The sequence below is a fragment of the Desmodus rotundus genome, chromosome 6 (assembly GCF_022682495.2).
Source record: "Desmodus rotundus isolate HL8 chromosome 6, HLdesRot8A.1, whole genome shotgun sequence".
Lineage (NCBI taxonomy): Eukaryota > Metazoa > Chordata > Mammalia > Chiroptera > Phyllostomidae > Desmodus > Desmodus rotundus.
In genome coordinates this window covers 16,313,965-16,334,764 of record NC_071392.1, presented here as the reverse complement: position 1 = coordinate 16,334,764, position 20,800 = coordinate 16,313,965, and positions in this window count along the sequence as shown.

Sequence of the window (20,800 nt, the reverse complement as noted above, 5' to 3'; positions counted from 1 at the left end):
ATGCATAGGCACAGACTGATGTGTGAAAAATTATGATGCAGAAATTGGGCTGAGAGAGAAGTGAAACATCTCTTTATGTTGAATCCCACTCACAGCGTGATAGGGAAAAAGGCCATGAAATTGTCCCCTAGCATGAAAGCAATCTATGTCAAAATATTACATTATTGAAATGATGATTATTTAATTTGTCAACCCAACAGCATGTACAAAATGAGAATAAAGGTCAAGAATAAATGTGCTCAGGATCTCCTCGTAGCTGAAGTTTCCTTGGTTCTCAACATTGCTCCCCTGATACAAGATTAAACAGTAGGTTCATCTTCATACTCTATACAAATACTTAGTAATCTCTGAAAAAGTTGTGAGGCTACCCCTACCCTCCTCACTAGTTTAGCCTTGATCTGGATTCTATCTGTACTAACCAACCAAGTTAAAGCTGAGAAAATAACGTTGTTATGTTGGTCTTGGGTGTATTGAATTGAAAATCATTATACATGGAAATTATGGTAAGAGATGAACATTTGGGATAAAAATTGGAGTTTTTAAAGTGTGGAGAAACAGCTTTTAAAATACGGTATCAAGGGCATAAACTATACATAAAAATTTGATAGATTTTACTTCATAAAATTTCTATACTGTTTCATGGTAAATAGTGAAAAGGCCAAAGACCTGGATTGTAAGTATTGTCTCAATATATGAGGGAGAAAACAGATGGATGCACCAGTAGAAAAATGGACAAGGGACTTACACAAAGAAGTTACAGAAGAAATAAGTGACTAAAAACAAAGCTGTAAGTTGTATGTTTTAAATAATCAAATGAAAATTAAAATAGCAAGAATTCATTTTTCTCATATCAAATTGGAAAAGAACACATTCTTATACATTGATGTGAAAATGTGGAAGTATAAACTTATGTATTTTTCTATATATATTTCAAAATATAGAGGGAAAGAATTGTGAATACTCTTAGAACCAACAATAACAATTTTAGGAATTTATCTTTGGAAAGTAATGATATATTTATCCAAAGGCATAGCTACAACAATATTTCTAGAAGGGCTATATAATGTCACTTAAGTTTGGATAAACTCTAAATGTCTAACAGTAGTGGAATTGTTTAAGTGAATGTAGAATACTAAAATATACTTGCAGTCAATTAAATTGATGTAGAAACATACAGGTTATTCACACAAGTAAACACTATAATTCAGCCCTGGCTGATCTGGCCCAGTGGATTGAGTGCCAGCCTGTAAACCAATGGGTCACCATTTCGATTCCCAGTCAGGGCACATGCCTGGGTTGTGGGCCAGGTCCCCAGTGCGGGGTGCATGAGAGGCAGCCACACATTGATGTTTCTCTCCCTCTCTTTCTCCCACCTTTGCCCTCTCTCTAAAAATAAATAAATAACGTATTTTTAAAAAGTTAAAAAAACATGATTAACAAGAAAAGCAAGATGTCAGGGAAATATATATATATGCCTAAAATCAATTTTGTAGATTTAAAAATACACAAAGCAACAGTATATATTTTTATAGACATATATGTAAAGAATAAAAATATGGATGGAAAATGTACACTTCAGGGAAGGAAGGGAGGTGAAAAAGATCAGGGAAAGTTGAAGGAGTGCCTTCAACCATATGTGTAACATTTCATTATTTGAAGACACCAACCAGAAGCAAATGTAACAAAATATCAACAACTACTAAACCTGGATGATGGGTACTTTTCTACTGACTATATCATTCTATGTTTAAATGTATTTGAGAATGGGCTAGACTTCTGGCCAAGATGGAGATGTAGGTAGATACACTTTGCCTCCTCACACAACCAAAAGAAGGACAATAACAAATTTAAAAACAAAAAACCAACCAGAACTGCCAGAAAAATCGAACTGTATGGAAGTCCAACAACCAAGAAGTTAAAGAAGAAACATTCCTCCAGACTTGTAGGAGAGGCAGAGATGGGCAGCCAGGTTGGAGAGGATTCACGGCAAGGCAGTGGCTGGAGTACCCACATTTGCGTGTGGATAAACTGGGAGGAACAACTGGGGAGTGAGACAGACCGTGCAACCCAGGGTTCCAGCACAGGGAAATAAAGCTCAAAACTTATGTCAGTAAAAACCTGTGGGAGCTGCAGCAGAGGGAGAAACTCCCAGCCTCACAGTAGAGTTCATTGGAGAGACCCACAGGGTCCTAGAACATACACAAACCCACCCACCCAGGAATCAGCACCAGAAAGGCCCAATTTGCTTGTGGTTAGCTGAGGAAGTGACTGAAAGCCAGGGGAGAGCTGAGCAAGTGGCATTGCTCACTCTCAGACCCCTCCCCCACATACAGCACCACAACAAAGCAACGTGGGTTTTCCCACTCTGGCGAATACCTAAGGCTCCGCCCCTTACAATGTAACAAGTGTGCCCAGACAAAGAAATATGGCCCAAATGAAAGAACAGATCAAAGCTCCAGAAAAAATACAACTAAGTGATGAAGAGGTAGCCAACCAGCAGATACACAGTTCAAAACACTAGTAACCAGGATGCTCGAAGAAATGGTTGAGTATGGTTGCAAAATGGAGGAAAAAGTGAAGGCTATGCAAAGTGAAATAAAGAAAAATAGATAGGGAACCACCAGTGAAGGGAAGGAAACCAGGACTCAGATCAATGATTTGGACCAAAAGGAAGAAATAAACATTCAACCAGAACAGAATGAAGAAACAAGAATTCCAAAAAATGAGGAGAGGCTGAAGAACCTCTGGGACAACTTTAAACATTCCAACATCCAGATAATAAGGGTTCCAGAAGGAGAAGAGGAAGAGCAAGAAACTGAAAACTTATTTGAAAACATAATGAAAGGGAACTTCCCCAATCTAGCAAAGGGACTAGAGATGCAAGTCCAGGATGCTCAGAGAGTCCTGAGATAGGACTAGAATGGGATGATCTGTATGACTAATATGGAAAGTAAAACTTTAACTTATGGTTCCTCTGCATTGTTTGAAATTATTTGTAAATCAGAGCCAGCTGAATTAAACAGGTGGTATATAGAACCTGAATACAATGATTAATGGTACCTACTCAGTAATTTAAAGGAAAATTCTGTTGAGCTTGGATATTATCATGACCATTTTTACCACACGCTGTATACCTATGTAAGGTATCACCTTAAAAGAAACAAATTTACTTTAATCTATTTTTCTCCATATTTTAACCCTTAATAGATAGATGCTTTTGACCATTCCTGGTGAGAGGCACTGTGTGTCATCTTGGTTGTGCATACATGATGTTTCTTACAGTGTCCTGAAGGGAAGAGATAAAGGATTAAAAGTGTTTAAAATAAACAAATTCACACACAATTTATGTACTCATTCTTATCTTTGGTTTGCCCAATATAAAATCCAAAGACTGTATGTGTGTATGTGTGTGTGTGTGTGTGTCTTGAATAATATTTTTAAAAATCCCAGTGAAAGTATGGCATTTAAAACCTGAAAATGGTTTATGCGCCGCTGCTTGTTTCCATACTGATTTTTAAAAACACTTCCTAGTTTTTCATATTTGCTTTATGCCCCTTAAAGGACTCGGATTCATAATATACAAAGAAATCTGTGTGATATATAGAGCAGAGCCATAAACCATATTTTATGCATAACAGTGATTAAATGCACAGTTGATATATTTCACTAAGATGGAAACCATGTCGAAAGGCTTACATTTTGATAAGTTTCCTTTGGGGAGGCATTTCTAAATTATTTAAGTTGAAGAATAAAATGACTTGTTTGTGAATTTACATGCTCTTTTTAATCATCTTTAGGTAAAGCCGATATGGCAAAGATGCTGAATTACAGGCAGCACTGGGAATCCACTGTGTAAAAGGCACAGAATTGGTTTGTATATGAGTCTGTGAGGAATATTCTGCTCAAGGAGTGGAGGCATAAGAAAATTACCTAGCTCGTGAACCACACATTAGGAGCGTAGTCAGCTGTTGTAAATGCGTATCCAACAACAAACCATTATGTATCTTCGGCTTAATTATATGTGCTTATTACACACCTGTAGTGGAGAGGAGAGGCTGCTATTTGCATTACTTGTGGTTTTCTCTATCAAAACAGCATCAGTATTATGGAGCTTATCAAGGTTATGAATGATTTCTCTGGCTTGAGTGTGTGAGTCCCTTCATGTGGTGCACAACCCAAATGAGATTCGAGGAACAAACAAGGAAATATTCTAATCATGTTAGCAAAGCACTTCTAAATTTAGAAATGTCATGAAATTGTAGACATGGACCAGCATCGGCAAAATTACTAAACTTTTCTAAATCAACCTATGTATAGACAAAAAGTTAGATAAAATCAGCATTTAATTTTTCCCCAGAGTTCCATCCTAAAGAGTGTTAATAAGGATGATGATGATAGTGTTATTTACAGAGTAATTCAGAATAGGGAAAAATGTTAAACTACCAAATAATTTACGATTTATAGTTTCTCAAGTTCTGTTAAATAAATAACCTAGCCAAAATTGTTCTGTATGTTTAAGAGCATCTCCTAACTAAATGGAAGTATTGAAACCTTTATTATGTGGAAAGTACATTTTAAAAGTAAAAATATGTAGGTATGGAAAAACAACCTCCAAAGATCTTAAGTGGGTCTAAACAGAAGAATTGTATGGAGCAGTTCATTTACATACATTACCCAAACTTGTCACTTTTACAAATCAGATTCCCCAGTGCTTGTGATACACACTTATTTTAAAGTGTCTAAGAGTCAGTAACCAGTCCTTTAACTTCACCGTGTCTATGCATACCCTTTCCCTGCTTTCCCTTTGCTCCCATGTGTCTTTCCAAAGGGGAAAAGTGAGGTTACAGCAAGGAACACAACACATGCCCTGATGAACATAACCCTGTGATCGTAATGAAAGAAATACCACTTCAGAGGAATCAACAACGAACGGTGCCCAGTGCCCAGAGAACGTGAAAATTCTATTTGGTATTCCCACAAGGCCTCGTACCAGTCCCACAGCTGAAGTTTGATAGTTTCTCAGGAAGACAAAAGCTTGCTAAAATAAGGGGTTTGGATTCATGAAAAATATGATCAGAGTAAGAGCAGAAGGACTAAATAGTGTTATTGATTTATAGAAGATACAAGAAAGGAGCAGATGGTGGTTTGGAAAAAAATATACAGTCATTTTAGTAGATGCCTCTTAATATGAAACATGAATTGTATTTCTTACAACCAGAGAAAATCTACAAATAAATCTCTAGTAACACCAACAAGTTTCTCGAAATATAAGTAATGCTCTCGTAATATTTTTCTTAGAATAGAAAGGAGTCAAAAATAAAGATAAGCAAAATTTTTCCAGCACTTGCTTCCATTGTCATATTTTAAAGGTTTTGTAACCCCTTCATTCACAAATATCAGAGATGCTGAAATAAATAGTCACTTTTTTAATATTACTATATAAGATTGTAAGCCAATTTTGCCTCATTTTATTAATATTTAGAGATTATTTTTTAAACTCATTTTATTTAGAAACACTTATTTTTATTCAACTACTGCAGCAACATTTTTCTTAAGAATAGCTTTTAGAATGAAACCATCTGCGATGAATAGAACAATGAAGCAATTTTTTTTTTGAATTTAGATTATCTCCACAATGTCTATTACATATTTTTGCAACTCAGCAAATTATTTCATTTCTCTCACCCTGGTATGGAAATTTAATCTAGGTATTTATTTCACGTTCGGTAACCTATTTGAAGAAAGACTAACTACCCTTCAGTATACAGTATTACATTATGCATTCAAAACCGATACTATAAATTATGCAATCTAACGAAAAGTTATTAATGGTTGCGGGGGGGTGGGGCAGGGGGTTGGAGGGGACACAACCGTGAAAGCTCAACTGCTGGCAATAGAAGTAATTTTCTCTGTTGCCCATCAGGGAAAGGAAAGGAACACAGCATGTGTCTTTAAACCGGTCCATTGCGCTCCCTTTTACACATGTCACTATTTATAAGGACGAGCAACAGTAAGGCCTCAAAGCAAACTTCAAGTCTAAACCAGTGACCACCTTTGAACATCAGGAAACAGACCCTTTAAAGCTCGGTACTTCGATACTTTTCCATGGAGGTCCATTTTAATATACAGTTTGTGACAGCAGCATAAGGAGAGAATTGTCATTGTTTTGTTTTATGTTGGTAACAGAATTGGCCGCTATCTTCCTCTGCTCTTGTCCCTAGCGCTCCCCTTAGACAAAGTATTGTTAATGATTAAAATCACTGAATGTAGCTTCTAAAGCCTTTTCAGCCATTCTAACGTCACCCAAATCAGGGAAGGGGTTCTGCAAACCCTGAGTGAATCCTTCTGAAGTTCTGTGTTGTAGAAAGTGGATGTGTCCGCCCGAGGCAGGGCTAGAGTAAGGAAGGACCCTGGCCAGGATCGTTCAGACACATCCCAGGCCACCACGGAAGTCTGAGAGGAGGCTGGGAACCATGCGCCCGCTGGGTCACACACATATCCCTATATTTGTGATTTTTTTCTTCCAGCAGCAACACTTTTCAACACCAGGAGTCTGGGTTCAGGAGCTGATTAGGTTTTTGCAGAAGGGGTTCACCAGACAGAACTAAGTCTGCGGCACTGGGCAGGGGTCTAGGCTCAGCAGAGATGACAGATCACAGGATCGAGGTTGGAGAAGCAGGGCCAGTAAGGAGGTTTCACCAAGAGCACAGGCCCTCCCTCCCCTAGTTCCAAGCCCCTCGCACTGGCAGTTGTGGTCATATGTAGCATTTCCTGTGAAACAGTGTAAATCTGGGGGCAAATTGTTAAATTTGCAAAACTCTCTTTTACAGAAAGCTTTTTATTTCTAAAAGTATATAATGTAAAGATTGTACAAAAAATAATCATATATAGGAATTAAGTGTGGATTAAGATAAATCTTACTATAATTTCTTGGCTTTGTGCTCACAGCAAGTACATTATGTCCCAAAGTCTCAGGGGGAAAAGAAACAGATTTCACATTAAAACATCCTGCCTAAAAAGAAGCTGAACCTGTTCATACCCTACTTTTCAAATAGACTCTGTCCCAATTCTATTAAAATACTAGAGTAACTCACATTTGTTTTGCTTTATTTTTATGTGCACAACGGTAGTTCTTTTTTTTTTTTCCATCCTCACCCAAGGATGTACTTACTAATTTTAGAGAGAGGGGAAGGGAGGGGGAGAGAAAGAGAGAGAGCGAGAGCAAGAAACATCAATTGCTTGCCTCTTGTAGCACCCCAACCAGGGACTTTTTGTACACACCCAACCAGGGACTGAACCCACAACCTAGGTATGTGCCCTGACTGGGAATGGAACCCGCAACTTTTCAGTCTGTGAGATGATGCTCCAACTGCATGAGCCACACAGGCCAGGGCAACAACAGTATTTCTTGTACTAAGAAGAAATGTTCATTCACTCTAGGATACTCTTATCTGCATTTTTCATCCTTAAATTAATATATTAGTAAATCCTTAATTAATATGTAAAAGTAATATTCTAAGGACTCATGAATCTGCTCTTGTGCCCATTGTATTTCCCATATTTAACTTGATGTTGGCCTAGGGTCTTTCCAGTGTGCTAAAGGAAAAGATTTGTCCTGCTTTGTTTTGTTCTGAGTGTTCAGTGTTTTTTGTATGGGGAATTTCAGGGAGGACCCTTTATCGTTAATGAAAATGAACTGCTTTGCAGTTTTGTTTCACTTTTCCATATGCTGCTGGGAATGAATGAGATGAATTATTATACACTACACTATGCAATATGCAGTGTGGTGTCTCACAAAAAGATGTGTCCATGTCCTAATCCCAGGTACCTGTGAACATGACCTTAATTATAAACAGGGTCCGTACAGAATAACCCAGCCAGGAGGAAGTCGTACTGGACGGGGGTAGGTTCTCAATGCAATGACTGGTGTCTTCGTCAGGGAAAGGAGAGGGAGGCGTGGATGCAAAGACACGGGAGACACACACGGGGAAGAAGGCCATGCAACAATGAAGGTGGAGACTGGAGTAACACAGCTACAAGCCAAGGACACCGCGGGTTGCTGGGGACTATCAGAAGCCAGCAGAAAGAGGCTTCAGAGGCTCCAGAAGGAACCAATCCTATTGACACCTCAATTTTGGACTTCTAACCTCCCAAAGTATAAGAGAATATATTTCTTTTGAGCCACCTAGTTTGTGATAGCATGTGACAGCAGCCCTAGGAAATGAATACATACAGCACATGTAAATGTGTAAAATATTCATATTTCAGATTCATTTTCTGGTATAGGAAGAGTCACCATGACCCAGGACTTCCCAGGCCCCCAGACGAGAAAACTCATGTGGGTATCTGGAGAATTCTTTTTTGATTATCAAAACTCTAAAGACATTGGCTTATATTTTCTCATAATATACTTTTTATTTATTCTCATCATTGCCTAAATTTATTAGGAGCTTGACAGGAAATAATTATGTTGAAAATTAGAACAGAGAATTTTTTGTTGTAGAATTGGAGTTGTCACAAGAAAACACTCGCAGTGAAGGCTGTGACTATTCCATCTCCAGGATCTTCCCATTTAATTACCATTAGGAATGGGAATTAATTTTGCTATTAAAAATGAATACATCACTCATTCACTATTATGGGCATATTAGAAATTGTAAAAAGCCCTAGCTGGTATGGCTCAGTGGATTGAGCACCAGACTGCGAACCAAAGGGTCACCGGTTCGATTCCCAGTCAGGGCCCATGCCTGGGTTGCAGGCCAGGTCCCCAGTAGGGAGCGCATGAGAGGAAACCATACATTGATATTTCTCTCCCTCTTTTTATCTCTCGCTTCCTCTCTCCAAGATAAATAAGTAAGGTCTTTAAAAAAAATTGTAAAGGTACATACACATTCACTCATGGGAAAAAATACCTGCAGTGTATACTCCAAATATTAATTAAATTACGGTCTTCAATTTTCTTTTTGGTTGTACAAATTTCCTACCTTTTCTATAATGAGTATACATGTCTTGTGTAATAAAAAAAAAAAGAAAGAAAAATTAATAGGGCCTTTACTTAGCGCATGGCGTGAGACTCGCATTTATCTGAAGTGAGATATTTCCCTGACCATATCATTGTCCCAGGAGAAAATAAGGCAATAGACCCGAGTCTTCTTGCCTTGGAAAGTTTTTTCCTGTGAACACACACACACAGAGCGAGCTAATAGAGGAGTGTTCTCTTTATCAGCAGTGAGATGTAAAGGAGACATAAATCATGGATGCATCTGACACTTAACCAATTTAGCTTCCTTTCCCACAACTTTCCATTTCAAGTGTGTCCTTTGAGTCTTCATGTAGAGAAAACAACCCTGTCTGCTTATCAGAGAACCAAGGCTGCCCCATCCCACAGCTGGTAGCAGCCTGTGCAGTCCCAACAGAGTCAACTGGGGTCTGCAGCACATAAGCAACCCAGGGGACCACCTGGCAGCCCTGAGACAAACCCTGGTTTCTAGAAACACTCAGCATTGTATGGAGTCCTGAGCACTAGAAAAGATAAGAATGTCCTGCCTGCTTTATAGCACTACTGGTTTTTAAAAGCCAGTATTTCTAGGTTCCCCATTAATACTATGGCAAACAATATAATTAAAATGAAATGGTCTACAAGGCCCTAATGTGACCCAGCCCTACCTCGCCAGCCACGTTTCCCCCATGGTCCCTCACTCCCCACACCCCAGACCTCTTTCAACACCTCGAATGTGCCATAGTCCTTCCTGCCACAAGACATTTGTGTATACTGTTCCACCTGCCTGGGATTCTCGTCTTCCCTCGTTCTTTACCGAATGATCCAGCTCATGCGTTAGATTTCATCTGGGTCTCTGTTTCTTCTGAGCTAACTGTCCTTTACCCTCCAGACTGTGTCAACCACCCACATCTTCTCGTCTCACAACACAGTATTCCTCTCTTTTCTAGCACTGACCAAGGATGGAAGTTTGCATTTATTAGTGTGATTATTTTATTAATGCCTATCACAACCTCAAGAATGCCAGCTCCCTGAGGGCAGAGAAGAAGCTTTTTTTCTCTGCCATGGAATCCCCTGCACTTGGACAGTCCCTGGCATATAACTTGGCTGCAGATAAGTGCTTATTGAATAAGTATTTGGAAATACACGCTTTAAAAAATTTTTCAAAGCTCTCTGTTCTTGAAAACCTTCCCCTCCAAGTCCAGGAGACGTGAAACTGTGCATTCAGCTGGTCACAGAAGGACGGACTTTGAAAGCGGTGGAATTCCGTGGCCATCCATAAACCAGTGCTTACCCACGGTGAGCATGATCCTTCCTTTTGAGGTGCACTACTAGCTGTTCTCTCTCATGAGAAATTTTCCTGTTCCCACCATGAAATTTTCACCATTTCTTCCTTGTATGTGCATGCTAGACTCAATGAGCCACGCCACTTGGTAATATTGTGAGGCCAAGAAACGAGACCAGTTCAAGGGTTTTATCCTCTCCTGTGCCTTATCAACTGCAAAGCCACATGTTCCCAAAACCTTGTCCTATCCTCTGCCTGAAAGTGGGATTCTTCAACCATCTGAACAGTCATAAGCGTCAACACTAATGTAGGAAATTTGACCTTGATGCTGAGTCCCAAAGGGATTTGCTCAAGACCCTCAGCCACATCTCTACTGTCACCACTAGATAATCATTCCAAAGGAAGGAAAAATTTTCTCTCTTTTTTGAGCAAGGCCATGGTGACAGCCAAATACAGTGTTCTTATGCCTTGCTTGTAAAATGGATGGACAATATCTGCCTATTGTTTTCTAGAAACGTGAAAAGCAAAGTGATGTGGCTTCAGGAAGAAGAGGAGCTTCAACTAGAACATTTAGTGATGTTACACATTCTCTCCTTGCACACAGACAGATCATCTCGTGGAAGAGGACTTGAGACACCCTGCTTGACATATTTGCCATCTACTTATTGTGTGCACTTCCTTTGAGAAGGAAAAAACACTATAGGGTAGTGTCACGGTCTCAGGTCTCGTGGGGTGTTTTCCAAAGGTCTCCCATATAACAGAGCCACCTCACTTTACTTTCAGCAATGTTGCTCCTTTTCAATGTTGTGCTCATTTTAATTGGGTCCACCCTGGGGGGCATTATAGTCTCATTCCCTGACAGTCATTCACAGAACAGTGAAGGGGATGACAGTTGTCAACATACCCTTCCCCAGCTACTGCCCACCCTAGACACTTAATTCCTCCCTGGGCAGCTTGTGACTTTAAAGAAAATAGCTTTAGGATGCACCTTTTGTGGTGACACTTTTGCATTTGGGTAGGGATATCTAGGCTATAAAGGACCAAAGGCCTTTCTTTCACACACCTCTGAAATTCACCTGTAAAGGCAGGTGCCCTCCTGGCCTACCTATAAAGCTTTGTCCTTCTCATACCTTTCTGATGTCGACCTTCACAAGAGACTTAAGATGATAGAGAACCGCCCACCTATGTTTTAGAAATGAATTGGGAAGTCCTTAAATCACTGGTCTTCCAAGACATAGACATGTACCTCTCCCTGTTGTAAGGGGGCACTCTGTGTTTAGAAGTCTAATCAGGTTGCAATCTGCAAACTCACAGCAAGACAGAGGGAGAGCTCCCTATTCGATATGCATCTAAAGAGACGAGTATATTATTCCTTCCAAAGTCAGCTGCAATTGAAGCTCACCAAATTGACTCCACACCTTCCTATCTCAGGCAGTGACAGAAGAATAGCAAGTATTTTTTTTACTAAAATGCTCATTTCTAACCAACCCCTTCTTTGAAGACTTCTCTATCACTGATGCAGAGGACACAATTTTACTTTATAGTAGGTGGCAGAACACCAGCAAATCAATGTTTGAGTCCAGGGGCTGCTGTCAGCACCACACACACTTATACAGCACCTGTGTTTTCTCCAGCAATGTCATGCAGAATGGAGGGCAGAATTTATTGTGAATGTAGGAAGACTGATGTCAGGAGGAAATGTCTGTGTGCACAGACACGCATGTGCATGAGTGGAGAGTAAGATACATGCACACACATGGCTCCCTTCCCATCTTGATGCTCCATGCTAATTATGGCTAAGAAAATCATGATCATTGATATCTTACGTGATAGAAACACGTATTTCAAGCAACTTAGGCCAGTGCCCTTACTAAGTGTTCTGCACTGAGCCAGATGACAGGTTTCATTTATTGCTTCACCGATCTTTGTGGTGAGCCCAGCACCTGCCCACTCTTCCCCCCCATCCTCTAGTAGGGCTGTCCGGCACTGACGTGAGCTGAGGTTATATGATGATACATTGGTAGAATATGAAAAGAAAGGCAAGCGAGAGAAAATGGGGAAATCGGGTAATCACACCCTTAATCAAGTTGGTTGTACTTAATTCACATGGATGAAGCACCTTTTCAGCAAGGGATACATTCCCGAAGATGACTTATGTCACATCCCAAAATGGTGGTTCTCATTTACTGGGTGGTCACAATGTGACAGGCACTGTGTTAAGTGCTGTGCATGCATTGGTTCAATTACTCCTCACACCAGCCCTCTAAGGTATCGCTCTTATTTCCACTTTCACAGCTACAAACACTGAGTTTCACAGGGGCTAAGTAGCTCATTCAAGGTCAAATGGCTAATAGATGATGAGCAGATGCAAGATATGAACTTGACAGTGTGGTCCAGAGTCTGTGCACTTAATTAGTACTTCTCTGTGCCTTCTATTTTTAGCCTTGGAATTCGAAACTATTTTGTAGGTTTTAATCACCAATCACATACAGGTAATACAGAGCCAACAGTGTAAGACCTATATACATAGGAAACTCTGAAGACAGATGAGTTTTCTACAGTTATATGGGCAAAACCTGGTGCTCTGAAATGGGAACCTCCTCTTCTTTACAAACTTCCTTTTACTCATGGGATCCCAAAACGGGGCCTGCAGAGCTCAATTTCAATTCCTTGTCCCTCTAAGCAGCCAAGATCTAATCATTGCACAAATATGAGCATTGTTCTACTATAAATTACTTTTAGAAGTAGAGGTATATTATTTTAAATATCACAGCTCCTAGCCCTGGCTGATGTGGTTGAGTGGATTGAGCGTGGACCTGCAAACAGAAAGATCAACGGTTCAATTCCCAGCCCAGACACATGCCTGGGTTGCAGGCCAGGTCTCCAGCCTGGGATGTACAAGAGGTAGCCAGTTGATGTTTCTCTCACACATGGATGTTTCTCTCCCTCTCTTTCTCCCTCCCTCCCCTCTTTCTAAAAATAAATAAATAAAAATTTTTTTAAAAATCACAGCTTTGAATATTACCAAGTTTTTACCAGAGCATCATTTGACCAGCCTTGTCCTCCAAATTTATTCTAAAATCTACAAACACTCCACATTATCCCCTTGTAAGATAGGAACATTAAAGAATCACTCACTGAGCTGATTTTGCTACCACATGGTCCATTAAATTCTCCTGGCACTTGTTGAACTTAAACAAACACCCCAGAGTGGGAGAAAATAGCCATTCAGCATGGTGTTTGTTTGACCAGGCTGAGAAAAACGAACTCTCTCAGTCAAGCCTGCATGTGTAAGAGGACAGCTCAATTGACTGACAACAGATTTGCCGTGCGAGCCTGCACCCATAAGTGGTGCTGACTTACAAAATGACTATTGATCATACAGATGATAAGTTTTCATCTAGTCACAGCCTGGAGAAACAATGAAAACATTATCTGCTTGTGAGTGAGACCCAGAGAGAGCGAGTTCTGAGAGCCTGATATCGGGAGGCCTGTGTTTCTAGAGCACTCCGCCTTCTTGGATGTTGAGAGATTCTGCTTTGATTGTGCAACTCATTTTCACCTATTTAAAGACAGATGAAAAAGGGACACCAGAAGCCCCTTTAGAAAGTTAGAATATTTCATTAAAGTCCATCTTGCATTGCCCAGGCTGGCTTCCTCTGAAACCCTTATTTTATCTCAACCTCCTTCTTAGTGAGAAGTCTGCTCTTTGAACCCATCTCCAGGTTGAAACCTTCCTGGCAAAATAATATAGGCAGGTATCTGCAGCTGGATGGACCTCTCAAGCCCTCCCAAGGTGAGAAAATTGTTTTTCCCTTTTATGTGCTGTGGTCCATTGGATAGTGTTTGTCATCTTGTCACATGACAGGAATGGCGTTCACAATGTTGAAATAATCCTTAAGCAGCCACGTCTGTGGATATGCGAGCATTCCCCTGGCTGTAGCCTCAGCAGCCCCTCCAACCACTCACAGGCTTACACGGTCCCAGCCGGAAATCCCCTGCAAGTGCACCATTTCATTCTGATCCGTCACAAGAGTTAGGTCCCCACCAGAACAGTCTTTCTTCTGGTGAGGCTAAGGGGTAACTGGATGGCATTTGGCTTCCTTTTACCATATGTTGCACTGATACTCGAAAAGGCATGAAACATTTGCTAAGTATTATAGTCTTTAACATACACACACACACACCCTATTCTGCTGGGGCAGACAAATAGTTCTGTGTTTATCATGAGGACAGCTGTAGTGTCATCATTGTGGTACTATGTAGCCAAGGGTTTCCTGAAGGTGCACATGGAAAGCACCTGTTGAAGTAGCTTAGGCTCCCATCCTGGGGAAACCACCCCTCTGCTGTTAGCTCTATGGGGGAAGCTGCTGGTGGGAGAGAGTTGCATTCACTCCATCAAGCCTAACCCCGTGGCCCCTGACCCCGGACTGCACAGCGCCCTTGAAGCTTTCTTTTTACCTCCAATTACACAATGAAACTCAATCTATCCTTTCTTGTCTGTCTGTCTGTCTGATTATCTACCATCTTTTTTTTTTTTTTTTTTTGGCTGAGGGGAAAGTACATAGAAAGATTATCCTGGCCTCAAATCTCTAACAAAAACAGTTCTGCCTATTGACAAATACATATTTCCAGATATTTCTAGAAAACAAAAGAAAACTTTTCACAAATGATCTTGGAATCTTTCTGAAGAAAATGTACCTAAGAACAAAAAACCAGAAATTCTATAAGTACTTATAGGTTAATAATACAGTTAACTACTGGGTTTTTGTGATATTTCTGATGTTTTTATTTAGTGTTAGCTCATGAGGCCTATCCCACAGAAGAACCGTAAGTTAAAAGGGGGAAAAAACCCTCAAAAGTTCTTCAAAGATTTGGAGAGGCTATCTCAGCTGTTGTTTAATATGCTTTGGAAAGATCTCCTCCAGGCCAAAAAAAAAAAATACAGAATGTTCGAATACACAAATGACATCACCTCATTGTCACGGTCAAGGTGTGTAATTAGGAAGACCTGGCTTACCAGCCTGGTCATCCCTCCAAATGCCTCTCAGTTCGTTTAAAGCTAAAGAAAATTATTTTTGTAACATTCCCCAAGCTTTACTTTATATTTAATAATTGGCTTATTTAATTGCTCTGTATTTACTTAGGCAACAGTTTTTTAGAGAACACACCAGGAAATTCTGAATAGTTTCTTGAGCTGGCGTTGGGGCTACAGTTGAGTATTTGAGTGCACCTGCCTTAAAGATTTGCATGCTAAAATTGTTACAGTCAAGATCTAGAAGTAAAATTGGGGGGCTTCAGTACCCATTTATCTGTGAATTAAAGTAGATGTGAATTATTTTTAAAAAGAAGCTTTATTCTCTTCATGAATAATGCCTTTACTCCTAGGTAATCCTCTGAATGAAGATAGAACAGTTTTATGTGCTTTTTGGGGGAGGGTCATTTCTTTTGTTGTTGTTGTTGTTTTGTTTTTGGCTAGGCTTTAGTAATTTCACAAGAAAGTATAAATCCCAGTACTGGTTTGACATTCAGTTAGGGTGTGATTCTAAATTTAATTGGGAATTCGGGTGGGCGAGGGCAGAAAAGGTGTGGGGGAATAAGAGACACAAATTTCCAGTTATAAAATTAGTAAGTCACAGGGATGTAATGCACAGCATAAAGAATGTAGTCAATAATATTGTAATAAATGTATCCAGTGTCACATAGTTACCAGACTTCCGGTGGTCACTTCACTAGGCAATAAATATTGAATAACTATGTTGTATACCTGAAACTAATGTAATATTGTATATTAACTATATTTTAATAAAAAATGTTCTATAAAAGCAAATTTAATTGGAAACAGGGGACAATCACACTCCACAAATTGCCAAAGAGAACAATCAGACCTACCCAATTTCAGCAGTAGTTTAGTTGAGGAAAGTAAAGTTTATGGAAGATTACTCAAAGAATGTGAATATAATCCATGTACCCTCTACACACTCTAAATGTCTCCATATTTGACTTGCCTTTGGGGTAAAATCATTAACCCCAAATATAATAACCCGTCATTAGCCATATGCCCCTGGTCATGTACCTTTCTTCTAGGTATTGTAGAGGACATTGATCTTTATGTTGCAGAGAATCCCATGTATATGGAACCTTAAGAAAAATTTCTTCATCTTAGCATCTGCAAGAACTGAGTTTCTCCTAACAACGGTTCATTCTTGCCTTATGGATACTATGACTGGTGTATTGCAATTTGTTGCTTACAAGAATGGTCCAAATAGGTATCCGCTGGGACCAGAGTGTAAGCCTTCAGGGTAGGCATTTTATGTTGCTTTACCCTTGGAACTATTTAAGATCTTTCCCTTTGTTTTGCTTTATCAGCCTCTAGTTGATTTTCTTTTCCTGCATTTTAGTAATCTGGCAAGCCATTTGTGTGGAAAGGAAGGTTGGTAAATAAATATTGCCATTAAGGGAAAGAGGATATTGTCCTCAAGGCTCAGAAGGAGAGCCTGGAATCTGACAAAGAAAAAGTTTATTTGAAAGAAGAGTAGGCAACCATTGGAAAAATCAAGCTGAGATAAAAGACAGAGATACAAATATAGCTAAAATTAAGGACGTATGGACATGGACAACAGTGTGGTGATTGCCAGGGGGAAGGGGCTATAAGGGGGCTAAATGGTATTGGAAAAAATACAATAAAGATTCAATTTTAAAAACAGTACAGAAGTACTTGATGGAGAAATGTAAATCTGCTTTGGTGTTGGTTTTTGACAGCATAAATGATTTGCAAGTACATATCCGTTCTGTGAAGGACCCACTTGAGACACCCTCCCAGAATCAGAGTAAAAAATGCAAAGAGGTAAAATAGATGAGAAAAATATAGAAGACAGGGACTTGAGGTCAGACTTAAATAATAATTTTCCAACTGTAGGAACAAGAGCAATATGACTGATGTAAGAGTCAAAGATATAATAGAAGGAAACATTTATGAGCTGAAGAAAGATCACAACCCAAAATGACTTACCAGAATTCAGGCAAAATTAATTAAAAAGGACCAACAGCTAAATAAACACTAATAAATTTTAAAACCTAAATTCAAGAAAATTGTACAATTATTAGAAAAAAAGCAACAATATGAATGCTCAACTTCCTCTTTTTCAAAGCTATTGAAAGAAAAAAAAGAATGATATCTATAGAACTTTAAAGTATAAAAAGGTTGAGAATCAAGAACCCTGTGTAATATCTGGATGGTAAGCCCATGCCAAAAGTCTCAGTCAGGCAAGGATTAAAGGATATATCACTATGTGTCTGTCCAAGAAGAGTACTTGAAGGTGGACCCAGCTAACCAAAAGAAAAATGAAAGATGCCACAATAACACAGCACCAAGTGTATAAAGTGTATAAAGGGTTCATTGAAATCAATGTGAAATTTAGGGAAACTATTGTAAATATGACCATGGGATTCAATAAGAAATCCTAGAACTGTTGAAAAAGTAGATTCAAGTGTTATAAAAGTGATCGATAAAAATAAGCTGGATTTATAATCCTAAATTAAAGAAAAACTTGAAATTGAATTTCAGACAGGCCATGGAAAATTAAGGAATCACTAAATTCTTGGCCATATGTTATGTGAGGGAGTAGAATCAGAATTTATTTTTTATGATCTCAAGAATTAAAGAAATGTAGGTTTCAAGATCAAAACAGCATGGTACCAGCATAGAAACACACATATAGATCAATGGAACAGAATAGAGAGCCCAGAAATAAAATCACACCTTAATGGTCTATTAATATTTGACAAAGGAGGCAAAAACATATGATGGGGTAAAAATAGTTCATTCAATGAATGATGTTGGGAAATTGAACACATACGTGCAAAAAAAAAAAAATGAAACCAGACCACCTTCTTATACCATACAAAAAGAATAAACTCAGAATGGATTAAAGACTTAACTCTTAGTCTTAAAACCATAGAAATCCTAGAAGAAAACATAGGCAGTAAAATCTCAGACATTTCTCATGGCAATATATTTTTTTCTGATATATCTTCTCGGGCAAGGGACACAAGTGAATAAAATAAACAAATGGGACTACATCAAACTAAAAAGTTTTTGTACAGCAAAGGAAAGCATCAACAAGTTGAAAAGAAAACCCACTGAATGGGAGAACATAGTTGCCAATGATACATCTGATAAGGCAGTTAATGTCCAAAATTTATAAAGAATTTATAAAACTCAACACCAAAAAATACCTGTCCAATTAAAAAAATGGGCAAAGGGTCTTAATAGACACTTCTTCGAAGAGTACATACAAATATCCAATAAGCATAGGTAAAAATGCTCAGCTTCAGTAATCATCAGAAAAATATAATTTAAAATGGCAAAATATCACCTTATACCTGTCATAATGACTATCATCAATAAATCAACAAACAACAAGTGCTGGAAAGGAGGTGGAGAAAAGGGAACCCTCGTGCACTGTTGGAGGAAATGCAGACTGGTGCAGCCACTGTGGAAAGCAGTATGGAGATATCTCAAAAAATTAAAAATGGAACTGCCTATGACCAGTGATTTTATTTCTGGGAGTATATCAGAAGAAAACCAGAACATTAATTTGAAAGAATATAGGCACCCCTATGTTCATTGAAGTGTTATTTATAGGAGGCAAGATATAGAAGCAGCCCAAGTGCCCATCAGTAGATGAGTGGATAAAAAAGCTATGGTACATTTATACAATGGGATACTACTCAGCTGTAAAAAAAAAGAAGGAAATCTTATCTTTTGTGACAACATGGATGGACCTGGAGAGTATTTTGCTAAGTGAAATAAGCCGGCCAGACAGAGACAAGTACCGTACGATTTCACTTGTATGTGTCATCTAATGAACAAAATAAACTAACAAACAAAAGAGATATAGACTCATAGATACAGAGAACAGACTGACAGCTGTCAGAGGGAGGAGTATTGGGGGCTGGGTGAAAAAGGTGAAGGGATTAAGCAAAAAAAAACCTCATAGACTCAGACAACAGAATGGTGATTACCAGAGGGAAGGGGGTAGTGAGGGAGGTAGAACAGGGTAAAAGGGGGGATAAATGGTGATGGAAGGAGACTTGACTTTGGATGGTGAACGCACAATACCGTAGACAGATGGTGTCTTATAGAACTGTATGCCTGAAACTGATATAATTTTATTAACCAATGTCACCATGATGAATTCAATAATTTTTTTAAGGATTTCATTTATTTATTTTTAGAGGGGAAAGGAGGGAGAACGAAAGGGAGAGAAATATCTATGTGTGGTTGCTTTTCACACGCCCCCTACTGGGGACCTGGCTCGCAACCCAGACATGTGCCCTGACTGGGAGTCAAACTGGTGACCCTTTGCTTCTCAGTCCAGCGCTCAGTCCACTGAGCCACACCAGCCAGGGCTCAAAAAAATTTGTTTTAATTTAATATACCTAGATCACTATAGGGTTAATTCAAAATTCCTCTACTCCCAATAAGGACACCAACAGAGGAATAATTGCATACACAGCAGCAGACAGAAAACAAAAATGACACTATTATCAGGAAGCTTAAAATAAGGTTAGAGCAATAAAGGTGAACATGCCAGTTGTAACACAAGTCAGTACTATACCATCTCCCCCTATCTCTCCACCCTCAGCCCCATGGAAAACCCATTTAGTTAAAGAAAGCAAAACCTTCTTATGGTCCTTACAGACAATAGAAAGAGGGTTTTTTTGGTTGATTGGTTTTGTTTTGCTTTCACACTTTTAAATACAAATACTGTAGGTGAAAATGGCCACAGATTCCTCTCTTCCCCCACCAGGAAGTGGAGTCTGTTTCCCCAACTTTTGCGTGGGCTCACCATGTGACTTGCTTTGACCAATAACAAGGCCCTGTCCTGGGCCTTGAACTAAAGGAGCCTGGCGGCTGGACCACTTTGTTCTCTTGGAGCCCCACCCCTGCCGTGCTGTCAGTAAGCCCACACTATCTTGCTGGAGACAGAAGCCACGATGCATCTGACCACAATATATTTTACCATGATATTTTTTTCACAGTAAATAGAATGTGCATTGAAAGAACAAATGTGTGTTTAAAAATATCACTTCGTCTCACTATATCCTACCCTATCACAGTTACTTTTAATATTAGTAATGATTTTTTCTTCTTAGTTTTCTCACTAATTTTTATTTTTAAGTGATTATTTGGAGTGTGCCCAAATGAAAGCATTACCTAATGGTGACACCCAAGGACTTCAGGCACCAGCTAGCTCCCTGAGGACCAGTGAAGTTTCTGTGAACTTACTTGTCAGATGTCAGCTGTGGGGTGGTAGCCAGTTCCACATAGGCAGTATTTTCTACAGAGGAAATATTTTCCTTTTTAAAAGCTCCAGTTAATCAGCAGAACAACCTAATTAGCACCATAGTTTCAGTTTATTATGCTGGCTATCCTCTCCTAACCCGAATGATGTGGTTAGCATCCAACGCTATGGTTTCCATTTCTGAGGGAAATAGATTTTAAGGGGGAT